Here is a 25,440-nt window from a genome sequence, read left to right on the forward strand (position 1 = left end):
AAGAAAGGAGGAAGGGAAGGGCAGGAGTTCAGCCTGCAGAGATGGGAGCAGCGTTCTCGAATGCTCATGGGAAGATTAAATGGGACCCCGGCCAGGGAAATACATTCCTACTCAGTCTATTCCTGTTTTGCATCTCTTCTGGTATCAGTTTTTTTGAATTTACCTTTCTTCAGATTAAGATATTTATGACATTGTTTATAATGGTCTCATTTAATCTGTTCAGGGGCGCCTGGGTGGCGCAGTCGGTTAAGCGTCCGACTTCAGCCAGGTCACGATCTCGCGGTCCGTGAGTTCGAGCCCCGCGTGGGGCTCTGGGCTGATGGCTCGGAGCCTGGAGCCTGTTTCCGATTCTGTGTCTCCCTCTCTCTCTGCCCCTCCCCCGTTCATGCTCTGTCTCTCTCTGTCCCAAAAATAAATAAAAACGTGGAAAAAAAATTTTTTTTAATCTGTTCATAGTTTTTCTTATTTTTTTTTCTTCTTCTTATTTTTCTTTCATTGTGTTTTTCTTTTTCTTAGAGTGGGCTTCATGCCCAATGTGGGGCTTGAACTCACAACCCTGGGATCAAGTATCAGATGCTCTACCGACTGAGCCAGCCGGGCGCCCCCTCATTTGTATTGTTCTTGATGAAAATGTCAGGATTCATCTATTTTGATGAGGAGTGTTCTTATTAAAGGAGCCCCATTGGAATGTATTTGTTAATGTAAGTTATGTCCGGGTTTCTAATTTGTTCATTCATAAATCATATTACTTTCTTCCTTCTGATATCTTCAGGATTTGATTCTTCTTTTCTAACATTTTGAGTGTTTAATAATTTGAAAACAAAAGAATATGTGGTTCCTGAAAGTAGCCGTGGCTGTGGTCTCCCCAGAGTGTGGAGGTTGGGCAGGGAGCTGTGGAGGGTTAGAGGCAGGCCTCGGCCGATTTGCGTCCCAGATGCCCGAATGTTAAAATGGCACATGACCCCCAAACTACAAATTATTCCCTTTGCAAAGCTCACTTGCCTTGAAATGACTGCTTCTTGTAATTTTTAAAAAGCTTTTTTTAATGTTTATTTATTTTTGAGAGAGAGACAGAGTGTGAGCGGGGGAGGAGCAGAGAGAAAGAGAGGGAGACACAGAATCCGAGGCAGGCTCCAGGCTCTGAGCTGTCAGCACAGGGCCTGACGCGGGGCTCGAACCCATGAACCTTGAGATCATGACCCAGGCGAAGTCTGATGCTTAACCGACTGAGCCGCCCAGGCGCCCCACTCCTTGTAATTTTAAAGACAGTTTGGCTCTATCTTTTCTGCCTCCTTTCTATGATCTCGCCCAAATGCCATGCCCGACGCTGTATGCTGGGCTGGGTCGCAGTTTTCCCACAGATGTTTTACAGGCAGAATAATCTATCGTGATAAAAGGCCGAGAGCCTAGAATTAAGTTCACGTCACAGCTCTGCCGCTTCCTCACTGTGTGAGCTTTGTCGGGTTATTTGACCCAAGCCTCAGTCTCCTCACCTATTAAATTTTTTTTTTTTTCAACGTTTATTTATTTTTGTGACAGAGAGAGACAGAGCATGAACGGGGGAGGGGCAGAGAGAGAGGGAGACACAGAATCGGAAACAGGCTCCAGGCTCCGAGCCATCAGCCCAGAGCCCCACGCGGGGCTCGAACTCACGGACCGCGAGATCGTGACCTGGCTGAAGTCGGACGCCAACCGACTGCGCCACCCAGGCGCCCCTCTCCTCACCTATTAAATGGGGGTAATGACGGCACCTGCCTCAAAGAGCAGTTGTGAGCCCTTGGGGAGAGTGCCTGTCAAAGCTTTTATCACGAAAGGAATGTTCGCTCACCCCATCTGTTACATGTGTCCACGGACTTCCACGTGCAGGTGTTTAAATGTCTTCCACATACTATGTTTGGGTAGGACACTCTTATTCGTCGTTCACAATGAGGAAAATGAGACACAGACACCTCAAGGACAAGTTGTGGTTAACAACGGAAGGCTAGACTTTGAGATTCCTAACCGCGCGCTCTTTTTAAGAGGGTAAGTTAGCTTTTGGCAACAACTGGGAAATAATGGTTTTGTGCTCACGGTTCACAAGCACCCCTCCTCATGTTGTTAAATTCTTTCCCGGGGTCTTCATCCTCCTGGTGAAATCTCTACAGATAAGGCTCAGCGTGTATTATCTCCCAGGGAGTGTTTATATTTTACCGCGAAGACTTACAAGCTCAGAAAGCCTTCAAGGGGTGAAGAATGAGCCTCTAAAAGAAAATTTAAGGGCGCCCAGGTGGCTCAGTTGGCTGGGCGTCCGACTTCGGCTCAGATCACGATCTCACAGTTTGCGAGTTCGAGCCCCGCGTCGGGCTCTGTGCTGACAGCTCAGAGCCTGGAGCCTGCTTTGGATTCTGTGTCTCCCTCTCTCTCTGCCCCACCCCTGCTCATGCTCTGTCTGTCTGTCTTGCTCAGAAACAAATAAAGACTAAAAAAATTTAAAAGAAAGAAATTTTAAGTCTAGGAACAGTGAGGGGCAAGGGACCTTTCAGTGAGTGAATTTTCTTATTGTATCTCATGGTAGATGGAATTAGGCCCACAAACACGTCCATATCCTAATCCCTGGAAGCCACCATGGCACTTAACATGACAAAGGAATTTTGCAGAAGTGGTTAAATTTAGCGTCTTGAGGTGGGGAGATTATCCTGGATTATCCAGGCAGTCCCAGTGTATTCACAAGTGTCCTAAGAGGGAGACAGGAGGGTCAGAGTCAGAAGGGGAGAGGTGACAATGGATGCTGAGGTGAGGGGTGGGGAGGAGAGAGAGAGAGAGAGGAATTTGAAGATGCTATGCTACTGCCTTTGAAGACGGGGGCGAGGGGGTGAGGGATGAGGGGGTGAGGGGGTGGGGGCCGGGGAGGGGGGTAGAGCTATATACCAAGGAATGCAGATGGCCGCTATAGGCTGGAAAAGGCAAGGAAATGGATTAGCCACCACAGCCTCCAGAGGAAATGTAACCCTGCTGACACCTTGAGTTGAGGACTTCTGACCTCCAGAAATGGGAGATAGTAAATTTACGCTGTTTCCAGCCACTGCGTTTGTGTTAGTTTGTTATAGCAGCCACAGGAAACTGATACACATCTCATTCTCCCTCTGTGGTCAAGCAGACTCATCTTTTCCGTTAGTCAACCATTTCCAACATAGACCAAGGGATTCAAAGGAACGCGGCTGCACAACTATTGCAAAATGAGCTGTATGATCAGAATTAGCTAAGATTTCAAACACAAAACCAACGTCTTGGGAATTATCTGACCGTTTGTTGGGGAGGCATCACGGTACAGGGAGGAAGCTGTTGATTCTGAGCCACTGCGTATTGCTCTGCGGGTTGGGCCCAGCCCAGGGGGTGCCTGACTGAGGAGGTGAGAGTGGAGCTCCAGGCCAGGCCCCGACTGCCGAGAAGTGCACACAGGCGTGAAGTGGCATTTTCTGAGAGGAAGAGACACCCCTTCTGATTTGCTCAAAGGTACTGGATAGACTAGCAGCAGACCTAGAAGACTTACCCCGATTCTGTCAAGGATCAATGAGGTGAACTCACATGAGTCACTTGAGCTCTCTAGGTTTGTTACCAGTAATCCTTTTGGACAGAAGCTACAATTAATTGGGTAATTAGCCTTTTTGCCATTCAATTGCTTCACTCTAAAAGAAGGATTTCAGGGGCGCCTGGGTGGCTCAGTCGGTTGAGCGTCCGACTTCGCTCAGGTCACGATCTCACGGTCCATGAGTTCGAGCCCCGCATCAGGCTCTGTGCCGACAGCTCAGAGCCTGGAGCCTGCTTCAGATTCTGTGTCTCCCTCTCTCTCTGGCCCTCCCCCCATTCATGCTCTGTCTTTCTCTGTCTCAAAAATAAATAAATGTTAAAAGAAGGATTTCAGACGAGGTAAACTCACCCTCACTGACTCCACTCCAGCACTTGCCTTCTTGCCTGTAGCACACATGGCATATTGCATATTGCATATTGCTCTTTGCCTCAAGCATACATACCTAATGCCTCAGGTCCTTTGCACGCACTGTTTCCTTTACCCAGCACATGTCTCCCTTCCTGATTTCATTTAGGTCTCTCCTGGAAAGGCATTTATTCAGAGAGTCCTTCCTTCACTGACCGTTCTATTTAATAGCATCACCCTTATACTTAATTCCCTTATTCTGCTTGATTTCATGTATATGATTTCCCCCCATCGAACACTGTCTTGTTTATTATTGGTTTACTGTTTGTCTCCTCCACTAGAACGAAGGTCCATAAACACAAGAACATTGTTTGCTGTTGCACCCTCAGCGGGTGCACACAGTAGGTGTTTAATAAATATTTGCTGAATGAATGAAATTTTTCCTCGTGTAACCTTGCCTTCTGCAATAGGACGTGTGGGTGTTTCATAGTGGTTTTTTCACGTGTGACTGTGCTCTGCGGCCCTGCATGGAGGTGAAGGTGAGGGTGACCAGTGCATTGCCTCAGGATTTGTTCTGGTCCCCTTATTAGTGGAGTCATCATCTTCTAGGAAATAAACAGACACACAACAAAATGAAAATTGCTTAAACTTGATCCCTGTGCCGTGTCCACTTCCTGCCCCGTTTATCTTCACCTACAAATGACAAATTCTTCAGATTGTGGACCCATGCTTCCCCGTGAAAAATGCTTATGCTTTACAGTAATCATTTGAAGAGTCATCTCGAAATTTTTATTGCAAGACCCCAAGTTCGTTTTGGGGAAAGAGCTGCCCTGTTCTCGACCCTGCCGTGGGTTTTCCTTTGCAGGCACGCTTCCTGTCTCCAAACCCTCTGTTACCATCTTCCTATCCTTTGGCATGGGTCTGGGGATCTCTTCGGGTGGGCAGAGTGCATAAGCTCACCGTCTCCCTTCTTTTCCAAAGAAGCTAAAATCATTGTAGTTCCCACGGTTGGGGTACTCTCATTAAATATGCGCCTGAGGAGACAGATCATTTTCTGATTAGACCATTTTCTGATTCTCCTAACTGGGCATAGTTTCTCTTTGTGCCTAGGAATAACTTCTATGTCCGCTTTTTCACCCTGTGACTTTCAGGACTCCCAGACGGCGGGAGCTCTAGAGAGAAACTTTACACCCCTCAGTCTCTCTCTTTCTCTATTTTGTGTGTCAGTTATTCCTTGGAAGGTGGGAGTCTTCAGTGGTGACCCGGTGCACAGGCCCACACGTCCCCACTCAGTGGGGTCCCCTTGTTGCCATATCCCAGGGAGGCGTGGCTTTGTCTGGCAAGTTCGAATTGTGTGTAGTATGGGATGGGGATGGGTACCTGGTCCAGAATCACCGCTCTTTTCTCTAATGTTTTTCAGTGGATATTCTTTTTTTTTAAATTTTTTTTTTTTTACATTTATTTATTTTTGATAGAGAGAGACAGAGCCCAAGTGGGGGAGGGACAGAACGAGAAGGAGACACAGAATCCGAAGCAGGCTCCAGACTCTGAGCTGTCAGCACAGAGCCTGACGCGGGGCTCGAACTCACAAACCGTGAGATCATGAGCCGAAGTCAGACGCTTAACTGACTGAGCCACCCAGGGGCCCCCAGTGCATATTCTGAAATGCTGGCCCGCCACAGGAAGATGTTGAAAATGTAGATTTGTATTTTAAATACTCTGCGAATATCAAACTTTTCATTGTGAATTCCTTTGTCAGTGGGAGGCAGATAAATTTGGAGAGAACACTGAATCTAACTTTTATCTCATCAAAACAGTAGCATTCTTCTTTTTGGCCACTCAAAGGACTTTGCCCCTAACGGGCTGAGATCCCCATCAGTTTGAATTGTCTCGTGTGAAGCAAAAGTACGGATTTCGTGATCTGAACAAAGCAACTTGACCTCGCTGTGGAAAGCTCATTAATTCCAAATGGAAAATAATCAGCTCAGAAAAGGATGGGTGGGATTCTGTCTTCCTCTTTTTCCTGTAAACTAGAGGAAAATGATTTTTGGCTGAAAGATGGCTTTGGCAAGAAGTCGGACTCTCCAAAGGAAAACCCCTGTTGAGAGCAGATAGGTTTCGGCCGCCCAGAAAGCCAGGAGGCCACCGGTCTGCGTCCATTTGTCTGTTACTTGAAATTGGCGGTTGTCTCAGCTGCTTACCTCACAAGAGGGTTTCCATCAGGCTCATGTTTTCCAGGAGAATGTTCTTGTAGTGTGCTCTGTACGAACTTAGGGACCAGTAGTGACTAGCTACAGATTTCCAGATGCCCATCTGCTTCTTTCCCTTGTTACCATTTTTCTGCTCTCCCCAGTTCAAGGTTAATGTCGCGGGTGGGTGAGAAGAGTCTGAGAGGGAAGTAAAGGAAAATGATAAGAATTTCTAGCTTTCGGAACAGTAACCATGAAAGCGAAACTTGAAAACCGCTGGATTCTATGCCCCAGTCTGTAGAGGGAGAAGCGAATCACATGCAAACATTCTTTCTGCAGGGGCAGCTGGGTTTTCAGTCTCCTTCCTACACTTTTCTGTTAGCATTTTCTCTTTCTTCCGATTTTTTTTCCTTTTCTCCTATTTTTCTCAACCTCATTTTATTCCTCCACCAGCTCCTAGCTTCGTGTTCTTCCTTATTCCTTTCCCTTGGTGTCTTTCTTTTTTTTTCTTTTTATTAAAAAAAAAATTTTTTTTTTTTGAGAGGGAGAGAGAAAGAGCATAAGTTGGGGAGGGGCAGAGAAGGAGACACAGAATCCGAAGCAGGCTCCAGGCTCCAAGCTGTCAGGTCAGAGCCTGATGCGGGGCTCGAACCCACAAACCACGAGATCGTGACCTGAGCTGAAGTCAGCCGCTTAACCGACTGAGCCACCCAAGTGTCCGCCCTTAGTTTCTTTCTTAGCTTCTTCTCCTTCCTCCATAATTTCTCTCCCCCACAGCAGGCAGTAGGGGAGAGAAATTTCTGGATTTCATGTCCCACCACCTGAGACTGGAACAAGATGAGAAGATGGTTTGGTTCACAGCAAGATGTTGGTTCGGCAACAGTCTTTCTAAACATTTACGGGGACCCAAGGGAAAGCTTAAGAGAAAACTTCTTTTAATGTCCCCACTCCTGTATTAGGAATTTTTGAAAAAATTGTGCTGTTGTATTATTTACTAAAAACATAATTTAAGAATTTTGGGTAGGTTGGTGAAGCACCCAACTTCGACTCAGGTCATGATCTCACAGTTCGTGGGTTTGAGCCCCACGTCAGGCTCTGCACCAGCAGCGAGGAGCCTGCGTGGGATTCTCTCTCCCTGTCTCTCCACCTCTCCCCCACTCGCGCTCTCTCTTTCTCTCTCTGTCTCTGAAAATGAATAAACATGAAAAAGAAGAATTTTTGTTTCCAAATATTTCCTTATTATTTGTAAATCAAGGCTGAGATACATGATACGTTCATACTTGCAAGTGGATTTAGGTGTTACTTTACTTTTCGTTTTTTTTTTTCAGTAGTTTTATGTAAGTTTTTCAAAATAATTGGTATGATAAATCATCACAGAAACCTTTGTATTAGGAAAGGTTTCTTGGTTATGATCATTAACGTGGCTAATTGTTCATTTCTTATTGTATTATCTGATAACGTCAGTAGTTCAAGGCACATTTTGTTTCATTCTTCTTCGAGACTGTTTTGTTAATTGTGTTGCGATGCCCTCTTACATGGATTCTGGGACGGCCCCCTCTTCTGCCCACAGGAAACTGGTCCTGAGTGTGAAGTTTCCCATCTTCCACAACAGCCTCTGAGTACCCCTTTGTCCACGTCTTATTTACCTGGACCCCCTGGGTCACTGCCTCGGACGGCGTGATGGTTCATTTCACGTGTCAACTTGACGGAGCTCAGGGATGCCCAGACAGCTGGCGAAGCGTGATTTCTCGGTGTGTCTGTGAGGGCTTTTCCAGAAGAGATTAACGTTTGAATTGACCAGCTGGGTAAAGCAGGTGGTCCTTCCCAGTGTGGGTGGGCATCGTCCAATTCCTTGAGGGGAAGAAAAAGGTGGAACAAGGGTGAACTTGCTCTCTCTATTGAAGGTGGGACCTCACCCTCCCCTAACCTTGAACATGGGCACTCACTGGCTCTCAGGCCTTCAGACTCACACTGATGTGTGAGTGATCCTCTGGGCTGCAGACACAGGTGATGGGACTTCTTGGCCTCTAACAATTACACGAGCCCATTCCTATAACAAATCGCTCCATATACATGATCTAGGATATAATCGAACTTATGTATTATATCATCTGAGTCTATATCCTATTGGTTCTATTTCTCTGGAGAACCCTAACTGATACAGGGAGGGGCCACCACTGTTCCCCACTGACTCAAGCGGCCGAGGCTGGGCCCCATCAGTGTGGGACCCAGTGTGACTGCCTAGGCTGACTGGGAGTCCTGGCGCATATCAGCATTCTGGTGGGCCAGGTTAGCTGCCTTCTGTAGCTAATTCTCCCTTTTGTAGCTGCCCTTTTGCCCACAGTAGAGCGTCTGATACATTCCTCATCCTCATAGGAATGTCTGTGGACTAAGAAAAATACAAAAATTAGATAATATGTGGTATCATCTTCCAAAGGTAATCCCTAAATAAAGTATTGTTTGCAATTAGCAGATATTTACACAACATAATGTTGGCAATAAGTCCTTCCAGTCATGGTCGGACTCATCTTTGTATTCTCAGGCACTACATGTATCTGGAGTATAACGGGACCTTCGTACGTTTTGAATGAATACAATGGAATAAAATAAATAGATGCCGATGGCATTCTAGAATTCAAGAACACAAGAGGGAGAGAGAATAAAGGAGTACAGTAATATGTCAGCATCAGAATGATTTATCCTGATACAAGACATCTTTTGCTACATACGAACAAAATAATTTAGTCAAATAAATCATCAGCGTACAAGCTTTCACTGAGAACATGAAACGAATTGTAAATATACGGTTCAACAGCAGACATTTTTTTCCTAGGTGGATTAGATGACATGACATTTAAAAAGTGCTCTGGGTTTTTTTTTTTTTTTTTTTGTCTGGCTTCTTTCAGCATAATTATTTTGAGATCCCTCCATGTTGTTATCTGTATCAACACTTCATTCCTTTTAAATGCTGAGTACTGTTCTTCTGTACAGATAAGCCACAATTTACCTAGCCACCCGTTGCCGGACATTTGAGCTGTTGCCACTTGAGGCCTGTGACCCGTCAAGCCGCTAGAAACATTTCGTATGTGAATTTTTCCGAAGCAGTGATATCACTTTGCGTTCTCACTAGCAGTGTGTGAGTTACTCCACATCCTCGCCAGTGCTTGGCATGATCAGTATCGTTAATTTTAGCCCCTCACACAAGCAGGTAGTAGTATGGCATTGTGGTTTTAATTTCCATTTTACCAGTGACTCAGGATTGCAATGTCTTCCATGGGCCTGTTTGCCATTCATATATATAAATATATTTTTTTTGGTGAAGTGTCTGTTCAACTCTTTTGCCCATTTTTATTTTTATCTTTTAATGTTTATTTATTTATTGGGGGGGAGGGGCAGAGAGAGAGAGGGAGAGAGACAGCCCCCAGCAGTCCCCACCATGGGGCTCGATGCCCTGACTGCAAAATATCAAGAGTCGCTGATATCAAGAGTCGGATACTTAACCACTGAGCCACCCAGGTGCCCTTCCTTTGCCTGTTTTAAAAATTGGATTGATTATTTTCTTATTATTGAGTCTTGAGAGTTCCTTATATTTTCTGGATATGAGACCTTTATCAGATACGTCACGTGCAAAGGTTTTTTTCCAGTCTGTTTTGTTTCTATGCTATTGCAACAATGGCTTTCAAAGAGCAGAAGTGCCTAATTTTCATGAAGTCCAATTTATTAATTTTTTCTCTTTTAGATCTTATCTAAGAAATCTTTGCCCAACCCAGGGTCATGAAAATTTTCTTCTACAAGTTTTTTTTTTTTTTTTTGAAGTTCTGTTTCATATTTAGGTAAATGATCTATTTTGAGGGAATTTTGGGGTATGGCATGAGGTTTGAATTAAAGCTTTTTTTTTTTTTTTTTTTTGCCTTCAGTTATCCAATTTTTTCTGTACCTTTGGCTAGAAAAAAATCCTTTTTGCCCTAACTTGCCTTTGTACTTTATTGAAAATCAGTTGACCCTATATGTGTGTCTTTCTTTCTAGAATCTATTTGGTTCTACTGATCTGTGTGTCAGATTGGGCTGTTTTTATTCTTGAGTTTGCTGGATTTTATTTTTACTTTAACAAGAAAACAGAGGACTTTTAAATAGTATCATCAACTAAGTTATTGGACGAACGATTAGTGGAGATCAGTCAGTCATTATTAGAGAAGTTTTTATTAAAACAGATTGATGTCTGAATTTATTGGGACTTGTTTTTAAATAATCTAATTAACATTTACTAATCTCTCTACAAAAGGTTTCAAAAATATTAATGGAGTTTTTCGGTGGGGGAGGTAAAGCAACCTTTGTCATTCTGGAAAGAAAAATACTGCAAAATACAAAATGGTGTAAGTATTGCCTGTTCTTTTTGACTAGAGGAAATGGTCTTCTCACTGCTTCACCGAAACACTGATGATTGAGTGTATCCACGAACCACATTTTTAGTCTGGGATTCAAAGATGTAAAATATCCTTAATTTTTCTTACATTTTCAATGTGTGTATTCAGAGAAGTGTTCCATTTCACGTACTACTCAACAGATGCTTACGTGTGTAATATTAGTGGGTGTTAATATTTCAGTGAGTGCTTTTATGCTTCGTAAGAATGGATGTCCCGTAATGACAGATCCCTGATTACTCAGAATGAAGAGCAGCGGGAGGATATTTGCATCCTGGCAGCCGACAATGCTATACGAGGATATCCAACAAGGATATGCCACAAAATCCTCCTTCGATGTGGTCACTGCTCTATATTATTTAATTTGTGCGTACATAGGTATTTTCTCCAGCTGCTGATAGTTTAAAAGGGTACTGTTTATGCTGCCCCAGAAGGAGTTGATTTGAGAAAAATGAGACCACATGCATTTCCCATGGATGTATGAGTCACAGATCCACATGTTTCCACATTAGAAGTTTATAGGCCAGGGTGCCGGGGTGGCTCGGTCAGTTAAGCGTCTGACTTCAGCTCAACTCGTGATCTTATGGTTGGTGAGTTCGAGCCCCACACGGGGTTCTCTGCTGTTAGCACAGAGCCTGCTTCGGATCCTCTGTCTCCCTCTCTCTCTGCCCCTCCCCAGCTCTCACACACACTCCCTCTCTCAAAAATAAAATAAACATTTAAAAAAAAAAGAAGTTTTAAACCGGGAGCAACTGAAAATAGTTGTTTTTCCTGTTATATAATTGGTCTGACATATGATTGTGGATAATACCTGCCTGCTTTCTTCTCTATAAGGTGGGAATAATTCCACTGGTATTTAGGGACATGTTGTGGGGATACAAGCTGTGTCACGTGACAGAAGAGAGAGGTTACACAGTGTTGCGTCATGGCTCTACACTTTGGTTGTTTTTTTTTTTTTTTTTTTTTTTAATTTTTTTTCAACGTTTTTATTTATTTATGGGACAGACAGAGACAGAGCATGAACGGGGGAGGGGCAGAGAGAGAGGGAGACACAGAATCGGAAACAGGCTCCAGGCTCCGAGCCATCAGCCCAGAGCCTGACGTGGGGCTCGAACTCACGGACCGTGAGATCGTGACCTGGCTGAAGTCGGACACTTAACCGACTGCGCCACCCAGGCGCCCCCACTTTGGTTGTTTTTAAAGGGCTTTTAGGGGGTGTCTGGCTGACTCACTTGGTACAGCATGCAGCTCTTTTTTTTTTTTTTTTTAAGTTTATTTATGTTGAGAGAGAGTGAGCATGAGTGGGAGAAGAGCAGAGAGAGAGAGAGAGAGAGAGAGAGAGAGTCCCCAGCAGGCTCAGTGCTGACAGCATGGAGGCCGACGTGGGGTTAGACTCAGGTCTCAGACTCACAAACCATGACATCATGACCTGAGCTGAAATCAGGAGTGGGGCGCTTAATTGACTGAGTCACCCAGGCACCCCTAGAGCATGCAACTCTTGATCAAAGGGCTGTCAGCTCAAGCCCCAAGATAGGCATCGAGCTTACTTAAGAAATAAATAAATAGGGGCGCCTGGGTGGCTCAGTTGGTTGAGCATCCAACTTCGGCTCAGGTCATGATCTCGCAGTCCGTGCGTTCAAGCCCTGCGTCAGGCTCTGTGCTCACAGCTCAGAGCCTGGAGCCTGCTTTGGATTCTGTGTCTGCCTCTCTCTGCCCCTCTCCTGCTGTGCTCTGTCTTTCTCAAAGATAAGCATTAAAAAATAAATACAAAAAAAAATACATAAAATAAATAAAGAGCCCAACTCTTTTGACACTTTGACTCTCCCAATCACCAGCAAGGTAGGTAGGTGGAGACTAATATCCATTTCATGACTTTGGAAGGCAAGAGTAAATTGGAATTATAGATGTAATGATTGAAAAATAGGTGTCCAGGTGGTAGTCTAATTTATTATAATAATAGAAGACATATATGTCTCTGAGTATTTTCCTGTGTTAAATTATGTAAACTCATGAATAACAGCAAAAAATGATATATATTGTTTATGTAAGAGGTAATATGATGTCATGTTATAATCAGTGACCACATCTTTCATAGTCTATATATAAACTATATTATATTTTATATATACATATATACATAATATATAATATATTCTATTGTACTTCTGTATTCGATTCTATCTTTATAAAAGATATTTATGCCACCTGTTTTGGAAAAGGAAGGGGTGATGTGAAAGAGAGCTGACATCTGTTCTGAGAGGACTGAGGACCAGAGGGAGGCAAGTGACAGAGGAACTGGCGATGAGACTGGAAGAGAAAGATCTGGAAACTTGGGGAGGGGAGCCATGGGTGAAGTGTGGGAATGCAGGCACGGGATTGTGATGGGGAGGGAAGGTGCCGGAAAAGGGGCCAGTCATGGAGGAAATGACACAGGGAGGAACGAAGATCGAGCAGACGAGGGAGTCAAAAGGGTTACAGGAAATAGCACTGGTCTGGTGTCTGTTGCTTCCATTATGGTTCCAAATGGATAAAAGGAATTCAACAGATGTTTAAAAAAAAAAAAAAGCCGGAAAGTGGGACAAACCATGGAACTATTCAAAGGACAGTTTGTTGTTTCTAATGAGCTCCCAAGAGGTCAGCTGTAGAAATCCTCATCATGAGATCTCAGCATGAGGCAGTATCATGAGGACCCATGGTGCCAGGCATGAAAGCAGAATTTAGGGACTCGGTCATTACTTAAGGAATTTCTTTTCTGTTTTTTTTTTAAGTGCATTTTTTTTGTTTATCTTTGAGAGAGACAGAGAGAAAGAGAGACAAAGAAAGAGAGCGAGAATGAGTGGGGGAGGGGCAGAGAGAGAGGAGGACAGAGGATTGGAAACAGACTCCACCAGCTCGAACTCATGAACCGCGAGATCTTGACCTGAGCGGAAGTCGGACACTCAACCAACTGAGCCACCCAGGCGCCCCTGCTTAAGGAATCTCTGACAGAGAAGAGAAAGACCACTGGTGGAAATCTGTCACAGTGCCAGGGGGCAGGCCGAGGACAAAACCGAGGTCTCTCATTAGGTAGATGTGAGGTGGTTGCTGGAGATTCCAGAGCTAGGGAGTTAAAATGATACTGCAGAGTTGCCTCAGTTGAGTAGGAATGGACAGATACAGGGTGAAGAATGTCTATTTGTAGAAGAACTGGGATAGAGAGAGTTAGGATATGCTGCTATTCATCTGGTAGGCCTTACCTGAGTATGTAGAGACTGTGGATATTTTTTTTAAATGGCCCCATAAATATGCATTCTGAGACCAACAAGTATTAATTAACTTCATACAAAACTGCTCGTGTCAGGGGCGCCTGGGTGGTTCTGTCGGGTAAGCGCCCGACTCTTGATTTTGGCTCAGGTCACGATCTTGTGGTTCCGTGAGTTCGAGCCCCACGTCGAGCTTTCTGCTGTCAGCGCCGAGCCCTGTCAGATCCTCTGTCTCTCTCTTTCTCTGCCTCTCCTCTGCTTGTGCTCTCCCTCTCAGATATCAGTAAACATTTAAAAATAAAAATCGCTTGTTTGAGGACAAAGGCTGGGGTGAATTGACCTGGGACCGGGGGTTTGGAAATGAAGCTACCGGGGGGGGGGGGGCGCGAGCCAACTGGCCAGCTGGTTGAAAATGGACGCCGGGCTGAGAAACCACCCATGTCCTAAAGCCCTCTGGCCTAGGTCGACAACATTCTATGTTGGAAGAGATTGCATTGGTCGACCTCCTTAATGTCCATCCATTCAGATACTTCTCTAATGTCCTCAGGTTTTGCATCTGTAAAGAGAGATAATAATAGTGCCCCACCTCTCCTCTTCTCTCTCTCTCTCTCTCTCTCTGTCTCACACACACACACACACACACACACACACACACACACACACACGGCGTTTTTGTGAAGAGTAATTGAGATCATGAACAAAAAGCATTTGATGGATAGCAGGACTGTGATATGTGTTAGATTGTAAGCCCACAAGCTGTTTCCACGGAATCTCCAATGCATTCCACAGTGCCTGGCAAATGATAGGCATTCACTATGTACTTACGGAATGGAGGAATGAATGAAGGGCCCGTTACATTCATCACCACAGCTCAGATCCTTGCCATTTATTTTCGGTTGCTGCACCAGCGGGTCTTCCTGACTCCAGTCTTGTCCCTCTCTGATCTCTACTCCAAAATGCCACCAGAGTTTTCCAAGCCACAAATCAGCTCATGTCACTTATTAATGAATTCTTAAGAGTCTCCCCATCGCACCCCAGATAAAACCCAATCTCCTTAGCATGGCTGAGAAGGCCTTTCATCCTTGGCCCTTGGTCAGTTCCCTCTTTCAGGAGAATTCCTTAAGAGCTTTGGGACTTCTTAATACATGACAATTCCTCCTTCTCAAGATGTATCAACGAGAAATTGAACTTTGCTGGGGCACTTGGTTGGTTCAGTCAGTTAAGCATCTGACTCTTGATTTTAGCTCACATCATAATTTCATGGTTTATGAGTTCAAAAGTCAGGTTTTGTGCTGACAGCACAGAGCCTGCTTGGGATTCTCTATCTTCCGATCTCTCTGCTCCTCCCCTGCTTACACCGTCTCTCTCTCAAAATAAATAAATAAACTTAAAAAAAGAAAGAAAGAAACTGAATTTTGCTGCCTGTAATGCAAACTTAATTAATTGGCTTAAATTATTTTTTTTTCACATATTAAGAAATCTGGGGATGCCTGGATGACTCAGCTGGTTGAGCATCTGACTTCGGCTCAGGTCATGATCTCAGGGTTCGTGGGTTCAAGCCCCACCTTGGGCTTTGCACTGACAGAGAGGAGCCTGCTTGGGATTCTCTGTCTCCCATTCTCTCTGCCTCTCTCCCAATGCCCTGCGTCAAAAATAAATAAACATTAAAGAAAGAAAGAAAGAAAGAAAGAAAGAAAGAAAGAAAGAAAGAAAGAAAGAAAGAAAGAAAGAAAGAAAAAGAAAGAAAGAAAGAAAGAAAGAGAAAGAAAGAAAGAAAGAAAGAAAGAAAGAAAGAAAGAAAGAAAGAAAGAAAGAAAGAAAGAAATCTGGGGAAGCCCAGAGCTTGCTGAGTGGTTACGTTTAAAAAAAAATTTTTTTTAATGTTTATTCATTTTTTTGAGGGACAGAGACAGAGCATGAGTGGGGGAGGGGCATAGAGAGAAAGAGACACAGTATCTGAAGAGGCTCCAGGCTCTGAGCTGTCAGCACAGAGCCCGACGCAGGGTTTGAACCCATGAACTGTGGGATCATGACCTGAGCTGAAGTCAGACACTCAACTGACCAAGCCACCCAGGCGCTCCTGAGTGGTTAAGTTTTAATGGAACCAGATTCCTTCTAGACCCCTACTCACCATTGAGAACTGCCACCACCTACATGGATCGTATAGCTACTAGGACTAAGAACTGTGACCACCCATGTCAACTACTGAGTTACAAAATAAGAATTTGAAAACAAAGACTGGGTGCGGAAATGCCCAACTAAGCATGGCCTAGTCGTTGCTCCTAGCAAACTTTGCTCGAGGGAAAGACTATAGCCATTTAGTAACTTCACTGTTGCTTTAGGAAATTTCTGCACATTGGTATATCTGAGGCAATAGTCTGCTCATCTGGGCCAACAACTCACTTTAACCAGCAGTCAGATGTGATAGCCACTAGCCAAATTGCCTCAACTGAGATACGCCGTTAGTATAAAGTACGCGAGAGATTTCAAAGACTTGGTCTAAGAAAAACAATGTAGAATATCTCATTAACATTTTTTACGTTGATTATGTGTTCAAATAATAATATAGACATGCTGCTTTAAATAATTTAATACGGCTGCTAAAAAAATTTAAATCCTATCTGTAGCTCTCATGGTATTTCTGTGAGGCAGATGGGTTACAGTTTTCTTTTACTTGAGGTATTATCTTTCTCTGATTTATAGGACCTCTTGATATATTGTTTTAATTTTTTTTTTAATTTGAGTGTAGCTGACACACAATGTTACATTAGTTTCAGGTGTACAACGTAGCAAGTCAACATTTCTGTGCATGATGCTGTGCTCACAGGTATAGGTACCATCTGTCACCATACAACCCTATCACAATATCATTGACTATATTCCCTATGCTGTGCCTTCTCTTGCTGTGACTTATTCATTCCCTAACTGGAAATCTATATCTCCCACTCCCTTTGCCCATTTTGCCCATCATCCCCAAACAACCATCAGTTTTTTTCTCTGTATGTATAGGTCTGATTTTGCTTTTTGCTTATTTATTCATTTGTTTCATTTTTCTAGATTCCACTTATGAGTGAAATCATATGGCGTCTGTCTTTCCCTGTCGGACTTATCTCACTTAGCACTGGCACGAAACCCTCTATGTCCATCCATGTTGTCACCAATGGGAAGAGCGTATCCTTTTTTGTGGTTATCTAATATTCCACTATAGGGATATTTTATATATCATTTTTCTTGTCTATTCTTGTATTGATGGACATTCTGGTTGCTTCCATATCTTGGCTATTATAAATAATGCTGCAGGAAACATAGGGGTGTTTATATCTTTTTGAACCAAATGCTGTTGGTATTTGGATAGAAATTGCATTGAATCTGTAGATTGCTTTGGGTAGGGTGGACATCTTGACAATGGTAATTCTTCCAATCCATGAACATGGTACATTTTTCCATTTGTGTCGTCTTTGATTTCTTTCATTAGTGTTTTATAGCTTTTAGAGTACAGGTCTTTCACCTTGTTGTTTAAGTCTATTCCTAGATATATTTTCTTCTCTTTAGTGCAACTGTAAGTGGGACGGTTTTCTTAATTTCTCTGTTACTCCTTTATTGGCATAAAGAAACATTACCAATTTGTAGGTATTACTTTTGCATCCTGCAAATTTGCTGAATTCATTTATTAGTTGTAACAGTTTTTTTGGTGGAGTCTTTAGGGTTTTCTATGTATAGTATCATGTGTAAATAGTGACAGTTGAGCTCCTTTACTAATACAGATCCTCTTATTTCTTTTTCTTGTCTGATTGCTGTGGCTAGGACTTCCACTACTATGTTGAATAAAAGTGGTGAGAGTGCACATCCTTGTCTTGTTCCTGATCTTAGAGGAAAAGTTCCCAGGTTTTCACAATTATGTATGACGTTAGCTGTGGGTTTTTCATATATGGCTTTTATTACGTTGAGGTATGTTCCCTCTAAACCCACCTTATTGAGAGGTTTTATCATGAATGGATGTGGTATTTTGCCAAACCTTTTCTGCATCTATTGAGATGATCATATGATTTTTAACTTTCATTTTTTTGTCTCTTGTTTAATTAATTATTTTTAAATTTGCATCCACTTAGCATATAGTGCAATAATGATTTCAGGGGTAGATTCCAGTGATTCTCTCCTATGTGTAATGCCCAGTGCTCGTCCCAACAACTGTCTTCCTTAGTGCCCCTTACCCATTTAGCTCATTTGCCCATCCACAGCAGCCTCCAGCAACCCTCAGTTTGTTCTCTATATTTAAGAGTCTCTTATGTTTTGTCTCCCTTCTTGTTTTTTTGTATTATTTTTGCTTCCCTTTCCTTATATTCCTCTGTTTTGTGTCTTAAAGTCCTCATATGAGTGAAGTCATATGATATTTGTCTTTCTCTGACTAATTTCACTTAGCATAATACCCTCCAGTTCCATCCACGTAGTTGCAAATGGCAAGATTTCATTCTTTTTGATTGTGGAGTAATACCCCATTGTATGTATATATACCACATCTTCTTTATCCATTCATCCATCAATGGACATTTGGGCTCTTTCCATACTTTGGCTATTGTCAATAGTTCTGCTATAAACATTGGGGTGCCTGTGCCCCTTTGAAACAGCACACCTGCATCCCTTGGATAAATACCTAGTAGAGCAATTGCTGGGTTTTAGGGTAGTTCTAGTTTTAATTTTTTGAGAAACCTCCATACTGTTTTCCAGAGTGGTTGCACCAATTTACATTGCCATCAGCAGTGCAAAAGAGATCTTTTTTTTCGCATCCTCACCATCATCTGTTGTTGCCTGACAGGTGTGAGAGGATATCTCATTGTGGTTTTGATTTGTATTTCCCTAATGATGGGTGATGTTGAGCATTTTTTCATGTGTTGGTTGGCCATCTGGATGCCTTCTTTGGAGAAGTATCTATTTATGTCTTTTGCCCAGTTCTTTACTGGATTATTTGTTTTTTGGGTGTTGAGTTTGATAAGTTCCTTATAGATTTTGGAAACTAACCGTTTATCTGATACGTCGTTTGCAAATATCTTCTTCCATTCTGTCAGTTGCCTTTTAGTTTTGCTGATTGTTTCTTTCGCTGTGCAGAAATTTTTTTATCTTGATGAGGTTCCAATAGCTCATTTTTGCTTTTGTTTCCCTTGCCTCTGGAGACGTGTTGAGTACGAAGTTGCTGTGGCCAAGGTCAAAGAGGTTTTTGCCTGTTTTCTCCTCTAGGATTTTGATGGCTTCCTGTCTTACATTTAGGTCTTTCATCCATTTTGCGTTGATTTTTGTGTATGGTGTAAGAAAGTGGTCCAGGTTCATTCTTCTGCATATCACTGTCCAGTTTTCCCAGCACCATTTGCTGAAAAGACTGTCTTTATTCCATTGGATATTCTTTCCTGCTTTGTCAAAGATTAGTTGGCCATATGTTTGTGGGTCCATTTATGGGTTCTTGATTCTGTTCTATTGATCTGAGTGTCTGTTTTTGTGCTATATCTTTCATTTTTGATGTGGTATATCATGTTGATTGATTTGCAAATTTTGAATTATCCTTGCATTCCCAACATAAATCCCACTTGATTGTGGTGTATGTTGAATATATTGTTGAATGTGGTTTGCTATATTTTGTTGAAGATTTCTGAATCTATGTTCATCAGGGATATTGGCTTGGAGTTTACTTTTTTTGTAGTGTCTTTGTCTGGTTTTGGTATCAGGGTAATGTTGGCCTCGTAGAATATATTTAGAAAATTTCATTTCTCTTCTTTTTTTGGTAATAGTTTGAGGAGAATTGGTATTAACTCCTTTTTAAATGTTTGATAGAATTCACCTGTGAATCATCTGGTCCTGGATTTTTAATTTTGGTAGTTTTTTAAAATTATTGATTCATTTTTTTTTACTAGTAATTGGTCTATTCAGATTTTCTATTTTTTCCTAGATCATTTTGGAAAATTGTATGTTCTTAGAAATTTATCAATTTCTTCTAGGGTGTCCAATTTGTTGGCATATAACTGTTTTGTAGTATTCTCTTATAATTCTTTGTATTTCTATGGTGTCAGTTGTTACTTCTCTTTCATTTCTGATTTTATTTATTTTAGTCCTTTCTCTCTTTTTCTTGATGACTCTGGCTAAGGGTTTATCAATTTTGTCTCTTTTCAAAGAACCAGCTCTTGATTTCATTGATCTTTTCTATTTTCTTTTTTAGCTTTTATGTCATTTATTTCTGTTCTGATCTTTATTATTTCCTTCCTTCTATTCACTCTGGGCTTTGTTTGTCCTACTTTTTCTAGTTCCTTTAGATGTAAGTTTAGATTGTTTATTTGAGCCTTTTCTTGTTTCTTGAGGTAAGCCTGGATTGCTATATATTTCCCTCTTAGAACTGCTTTCACTGCATCTCAAACATTTTCACCTGCTGTGATCTCATTTTCATTGATCTCCATGTATTTTTCAATTTCTTCTTTGATTTCCTCTTTGACCCATTGTTGTTTAGTTTTTTTAGTTGTTTAGGTTTCTTTCTCCAGTTTTTCTTTTGTGATTGACCTCTAGTTTCAATACCACTGTGGTCAGAAAAGATGCATAGTATGATTTTAGTCTTCTTAAATTTATTGAGACTTGTTTTGTGGCCTAACCATGTTATCTATTCTGAAGAATGTTCCATGTGCACTTGAAAAGAATGTGTATTCTGTGGTTTTTGAATGGGATGTTCCCTATATATCTGTCATGTCCAGGTCTCATGTGTCATTCAAAGACACTTTTTCCTTCTGGATTTTCTTCCTAGATGATCTATCTGTTGATATAAATGGTGTGTTAAAGTCTACTATTGTTTATCACCAGGACCTCTTGTTATATTGTTCGTATATATCCTTTGCTATATGGTGGTGGATATTTGTTCTCGGTCTGTAACTTATTTTTGGTCTCGAATGATGGGTTTCTTGTTATACAAAAATTATTAGTTTTTAAAAATCTGTCAATTTTTTCTTTATCCCTTCTGGTTTGTGTGTCTTGCTAAGGAAATATTTCACCATGCTAAGATTATAAATATAACACCCTGTATTCCTTTAAAGTTATTTCCTTCTTTAATACTGATGACTTTTAGGCGTTTGGAATTAATTTTTTTTGTCTGGTGTGAAATGGGAAGTTTTACAACTTTTTGGTAAATTGTAGGATAAATAATTCGCACTACATCCTTTCCCATTGATTTGAACTGCCTCCTTTCTCGGCGAGTACAACACTTTCTTACAAATGAAACGTTTGGAATTCTTTCCTCAGTTTCCTCCATATGTTTGTTAACTCTTACGCCAGAATCTCACTATTTTAATTACCAATGTTTTAGAGAATCTTTTTATATCTAGGAGACCAAGTTTTTTTTTGTTTTTTTTTGTTTTTTTTTAAACAATTCATTCATGGGCACGTTCTCTTCCAACAAACTTCAGAATCCACTTGCCAATTTCTGTATAAAATCCTGTTTGAATTTTGGCTGAGACTGTATTAGTGGACTTTGGGAGACAGCTTACATCTTTACAACATTAACTGTGTCTATGTAGAAACAAGCTATATCTCTTCATTTATTTATGTCTTTTAAAGTGTGAATCCATAAAGCTTTACATGTCTCTTAATAGGTGACTTGCTCATTATGTATTAGGCCTTTTCTTAATTATTTTATTGTGCTTGTTGCCACTGTGAATCAACGGTTTTTACTCTACATTTGTTGGTCTTGTATCTAACCAACCTAACTGATTCTTCTTTGGTTCCATTAGGTTTTCATTTGATTTTCTTTGCTTTTATAGGTACACAAGTATATGATGTACGAATGCTGTTTATGCCAGCTCATGAGAGTCAATTTTTTACGTAGTCAGGAATTTCGTCAGCTGATTGTTAAACATAGCCATTATTAAAGATTAAATTGTATAACTTTATAATGAAATAGATTTTATTAAAAACAAAGATAGAAGCTCAGTACCTATTGTGTCCTAATTATTTTTACTTATTTCTACTCTTAAAGTTATTCATTTCCAATATTTCTGCGCAGTGGAAATTCTTTATAATAGTACTCTACTGTGTATCTTCTCCAACTTCACGTTGAGTGAGTTCATGTTGGTAGCTTGAAATCAATCATGATGAGAATATTTACATCATGAAAATCAGCAAACACCTCAAGGCAGGTCCTGACTTATTGTTTTGTTAATTGTCTGGACTTAAAGTAACAGAGAAAAATGTTAATAATGGAGATTAAACTCAAACATGCATCATGTCTGGGGCACCTGGGTGGCTCAGTTGGTTGAGCATCCAGTGTTGGCTCAGGTCATGATCTCATGGTTCATGGGTTCGAGCCCCACGTCGGGCTCTGTGCTGACAGCTCAGAGCCTGGACCCTACTTTGGATTCTGTGTCTCCCTCTCTCTGCCCTCCCCCATTCATGCTCTGTCTCTCAAAAATGAATAAATATTTTAAAAAAACCATGCATCATGTCATACATTGTGAATTGCACAAAAAATTGGCAATATTTGAAAATTATTTTTCCATTTTGTCACAAAGTAGCTCACATCATGGACCCACAGGTATAGTTAGGACAAATTGTTTCACTTTTGTTTTCCTCATTAATGTAAACAAAAATATCAACAACCAACATTCATGTTGGAAACTACACTCACAAGTATCATCACACTACTGATTTTATTTATTTTTTTTTAATTTTTTTTAATGTTGATTTATTTTTGAGACAGAGAGAGACAGAGCATGAATGGGGGAGGGGCAGAGAGAGAGGGAGACACAGAATCGGAAGCAGGCTCCAGGCTCTGAGCCATCAGCCCAGAGCCTGACGCGGGGCTCGAACTCACGAACCGTGAGATCGTGACCTGAGCTGAAGTCGGATGCTCAACCGACTGAGCCACCCAGGCGCCCCACACTACTGATTTTAAAGCATGCAAACATTGAAAGTCTCCCCTCTTTTCAAAAATTACATCCCATTGCATGTTTTGCATCTACTGCATTGGTTAGGATTCTTGCACAATGTGGAATAACAGTAGTGTTACTTGGCATTCTTGATTTGATCCTTATTTTAATATTTCTATTTTATCATTAAGAATGAGGTTTGCTCTGGGTGTCTGTTAGCTACAGCTCTGGAATGTCATTTGAATACTTTCCTACAGACTAATAGGAAACTTCTGCAGCCTGTTTTTAGTAAAATTTGCTCTCCTAAAATATTCTTCCATTTTCTACAAATCTCTCTTTTCTTTCCAAAATTTTATGACCATGTGGATTCCAGAGTCCTTGCAACATTTGGCACAATCTCGCAGTTAAACAAAACACCTCTTTATAGCTCCTTGAAAAACTTGCCTCGTCTCATTGTTTCTATCTCCTGGCTTGCCATTTCTCTTTTGTCCTCTCCTCCCCCCTTCCCCTCCCCACTACCCCCCCCCCCCACCCTGCACTGCTGAAACCACTTGTGCCAAAGTCCCTGGAGACTCCATTTTTCCAAATCCATCGGGCAATCCTCTGTCTTCATCTCAGTATTATTACTGTTATTATTATTGTTGTTCTACATTTGACCATCTCTCGTTGAGTCCTTTTCTCTTCTTGGCATCTGGGACACAATATTCTTTTCGTCTTGTTCCCACATCACCCGCCATTACTCTTTAGTTACCTTTACTTGCACCTCTTCCTCTTTTTGGTCCCTAAATGTGGAAGGTCCTGGCGTGCCCAGAGCTCACTTTTCAACCCTCTTCTCGATCACATTTGTGGCTTTGAGTACCACATGTTCGCTGTTGATTCCCACATTGATGTCTTTGCCATACTTCTGTCTAGAGTGTTCAAATGCTTACACTTATAGCCACTTGGATATTTCATAGAGATTTCAACCTTAACAAACCAAAATTACACACTCAGTTCTTAGCTCCTTCCCCAAATCCACTGCTTTTATATTCATCCCTTCCTCAGCTGGTGGCACAAATCGCTATTTCTACCACAACCTAAAAATCACAGTGCATTCCTCTCTGGCTTTCCCCTCCATGACACAACCCATCAGTAAGTACTGGTTTTTATTTTTTCTGTTTTTTTTTTAAATTGTTTTACTGTTTATTTATTTTTGAGAGACAGAGCATGAATGGGGGAGGAGCAGAGAGAGAGACACACACACACACACACAGAATCTGAAGCAGACTCCAGGCTCTGCGTTGTCAGCACAGAGCTCGGCATGGGGCTCGAACCCACAAACCGTGAGATCATGACCTGAGCTGAAGTTGGATGCTCAAAGAACTGAGCCACCCAGGCGCCCTGATTTTTTCTGTTTTTAAAATGCATCCCAAATCCAACCACTGCCCACCGTTAAACATCACTTCACATGCTGGTCCAAAGCCCCCTTTCATCTCTGACCTGGACTGCTACAACAGTCTCAGAATACAGCAGTCCCTGCTCCCATTCTTCCTCCTTTCATAGCAGCCACAGAATATATATAGACATAGAACATGGCATTACTTTCAGGTATAGAACATAATGAGTCAATATCTGTACATATTGGGAAATGATCACCACACTACGTCTAGCTAACATCCATCACCACCCCTAGTTACGATTTTTTTCTTGTGATGAAAACTTTTAAGATCTACTCTGTTAGAACTTTATATCTCTATCTCTGTCTCTGTCTCTGTCTCATCTCTATCTCTCTCTATCTCTCGTGTCATTTCTTCTGCAAAAAAAAGAAAAAAAAGAAAAAAAAGAAAAAGAAGAAAAAGAAAAAATTCCCTAGTGACATCCCAACATACTTAGGAAAAAATATCCAAACTCTCTGATGGCCTGCTTAGTCTCCCGTCTACCCCTCCAATCTCACCTTGTCTCATCCTCTTTCTTATCCATCGTGTTTTCACTGCACTAGGTTTCCTACCGTTCCTTAAAAATACTGAGCTTATTCCTGCCTTTAGGCTTTATTCTTGCTGGTTTCTCTATAGGGAATACACTTTCTCTAGAGCTTTTCTGTATCTGGCTCCTTCTCCTCATTCTCATCCCTTGTCACAGAGGTTTCTCCTAATCACCTTATCCAGATAACCACCGTCCATCACTCCTTGCTTCATTTCCTCATTGTACTTAACAGTATCTGAAACGAAAGCCTTTATTTATTTAACATGTTGATGACCTGACCTTTTCCATTGGAAGATAAGCCCCATAAAAGTAGGGAACTCATTTGCCGTATATGCTGGTATGTTCCCAGCCCCATAGTGCCTGGTGCGTAGGGGGACTCAATCAATGTGGGTTGAATAAACGAAGGAATAAAGAAATAAATGACTTCTTTGACTATAAATGGTCAATAACTAAAGTGGGCTTAAGCAAGTAAAAAAATACACAGGCTCAAATGCTTGAAAAGCCTAAAGGCAGTTGTAGCCTCAGGCTCATATGGATCTAGGAGTTCAGATATTGTCACAAGGTTCCCCTTTCCAACTCTTGGTCGTACATTCTTCAGCACGAGGCAATGGTTCCTTCATGGCAGCGAGATGGTTAGTAGCATATCCAAGCTTCCTGTGTCTGGGTGACAATCCCAGCAGGACACAGTTATTTTCTCTTCTCAACAGATTCACAGAGTCTTAGACTTGAGTCTCATTGCATCTGATGGTATAATGTGCCCTTCTGTGATCCAAACCCCGTGGCCAACAAATGCAGCGCTCTAACCGAGGAACTGGAAACTGCAGC

At 41.7% G+C, this 25,440-nt stretch overlaps 1 long non-coding RNA gene across 1 annotated transcript; it reads left to right on the plus strand.

Annotated features, from left to right (window-relative positions):
• On the plus strand, positions 1-25,440 carry LOC147579451 (uncharacterized). The gene is made up of 3 exons (XR_015253172.1): positions 1-141; positions 519-705; positions 25,331-25,440. It is a non-coding gene; the product is annotated as an uncharacterized LOC147579451 (long non-coding RNA).

This window comes from Puma concolor, chromosome B4, assembly GCF_028749965.1.
Source record: "Puma concolor isolate L17-30 chromosome B4, mPumCon1.1.hap2, whole genome shotgun sequence".
Lineage (NCBI taxonomy): Eukaryota > Metazoa > Chordata > Mammalia > Carnivora > Felidae > Puma > Puma concolor.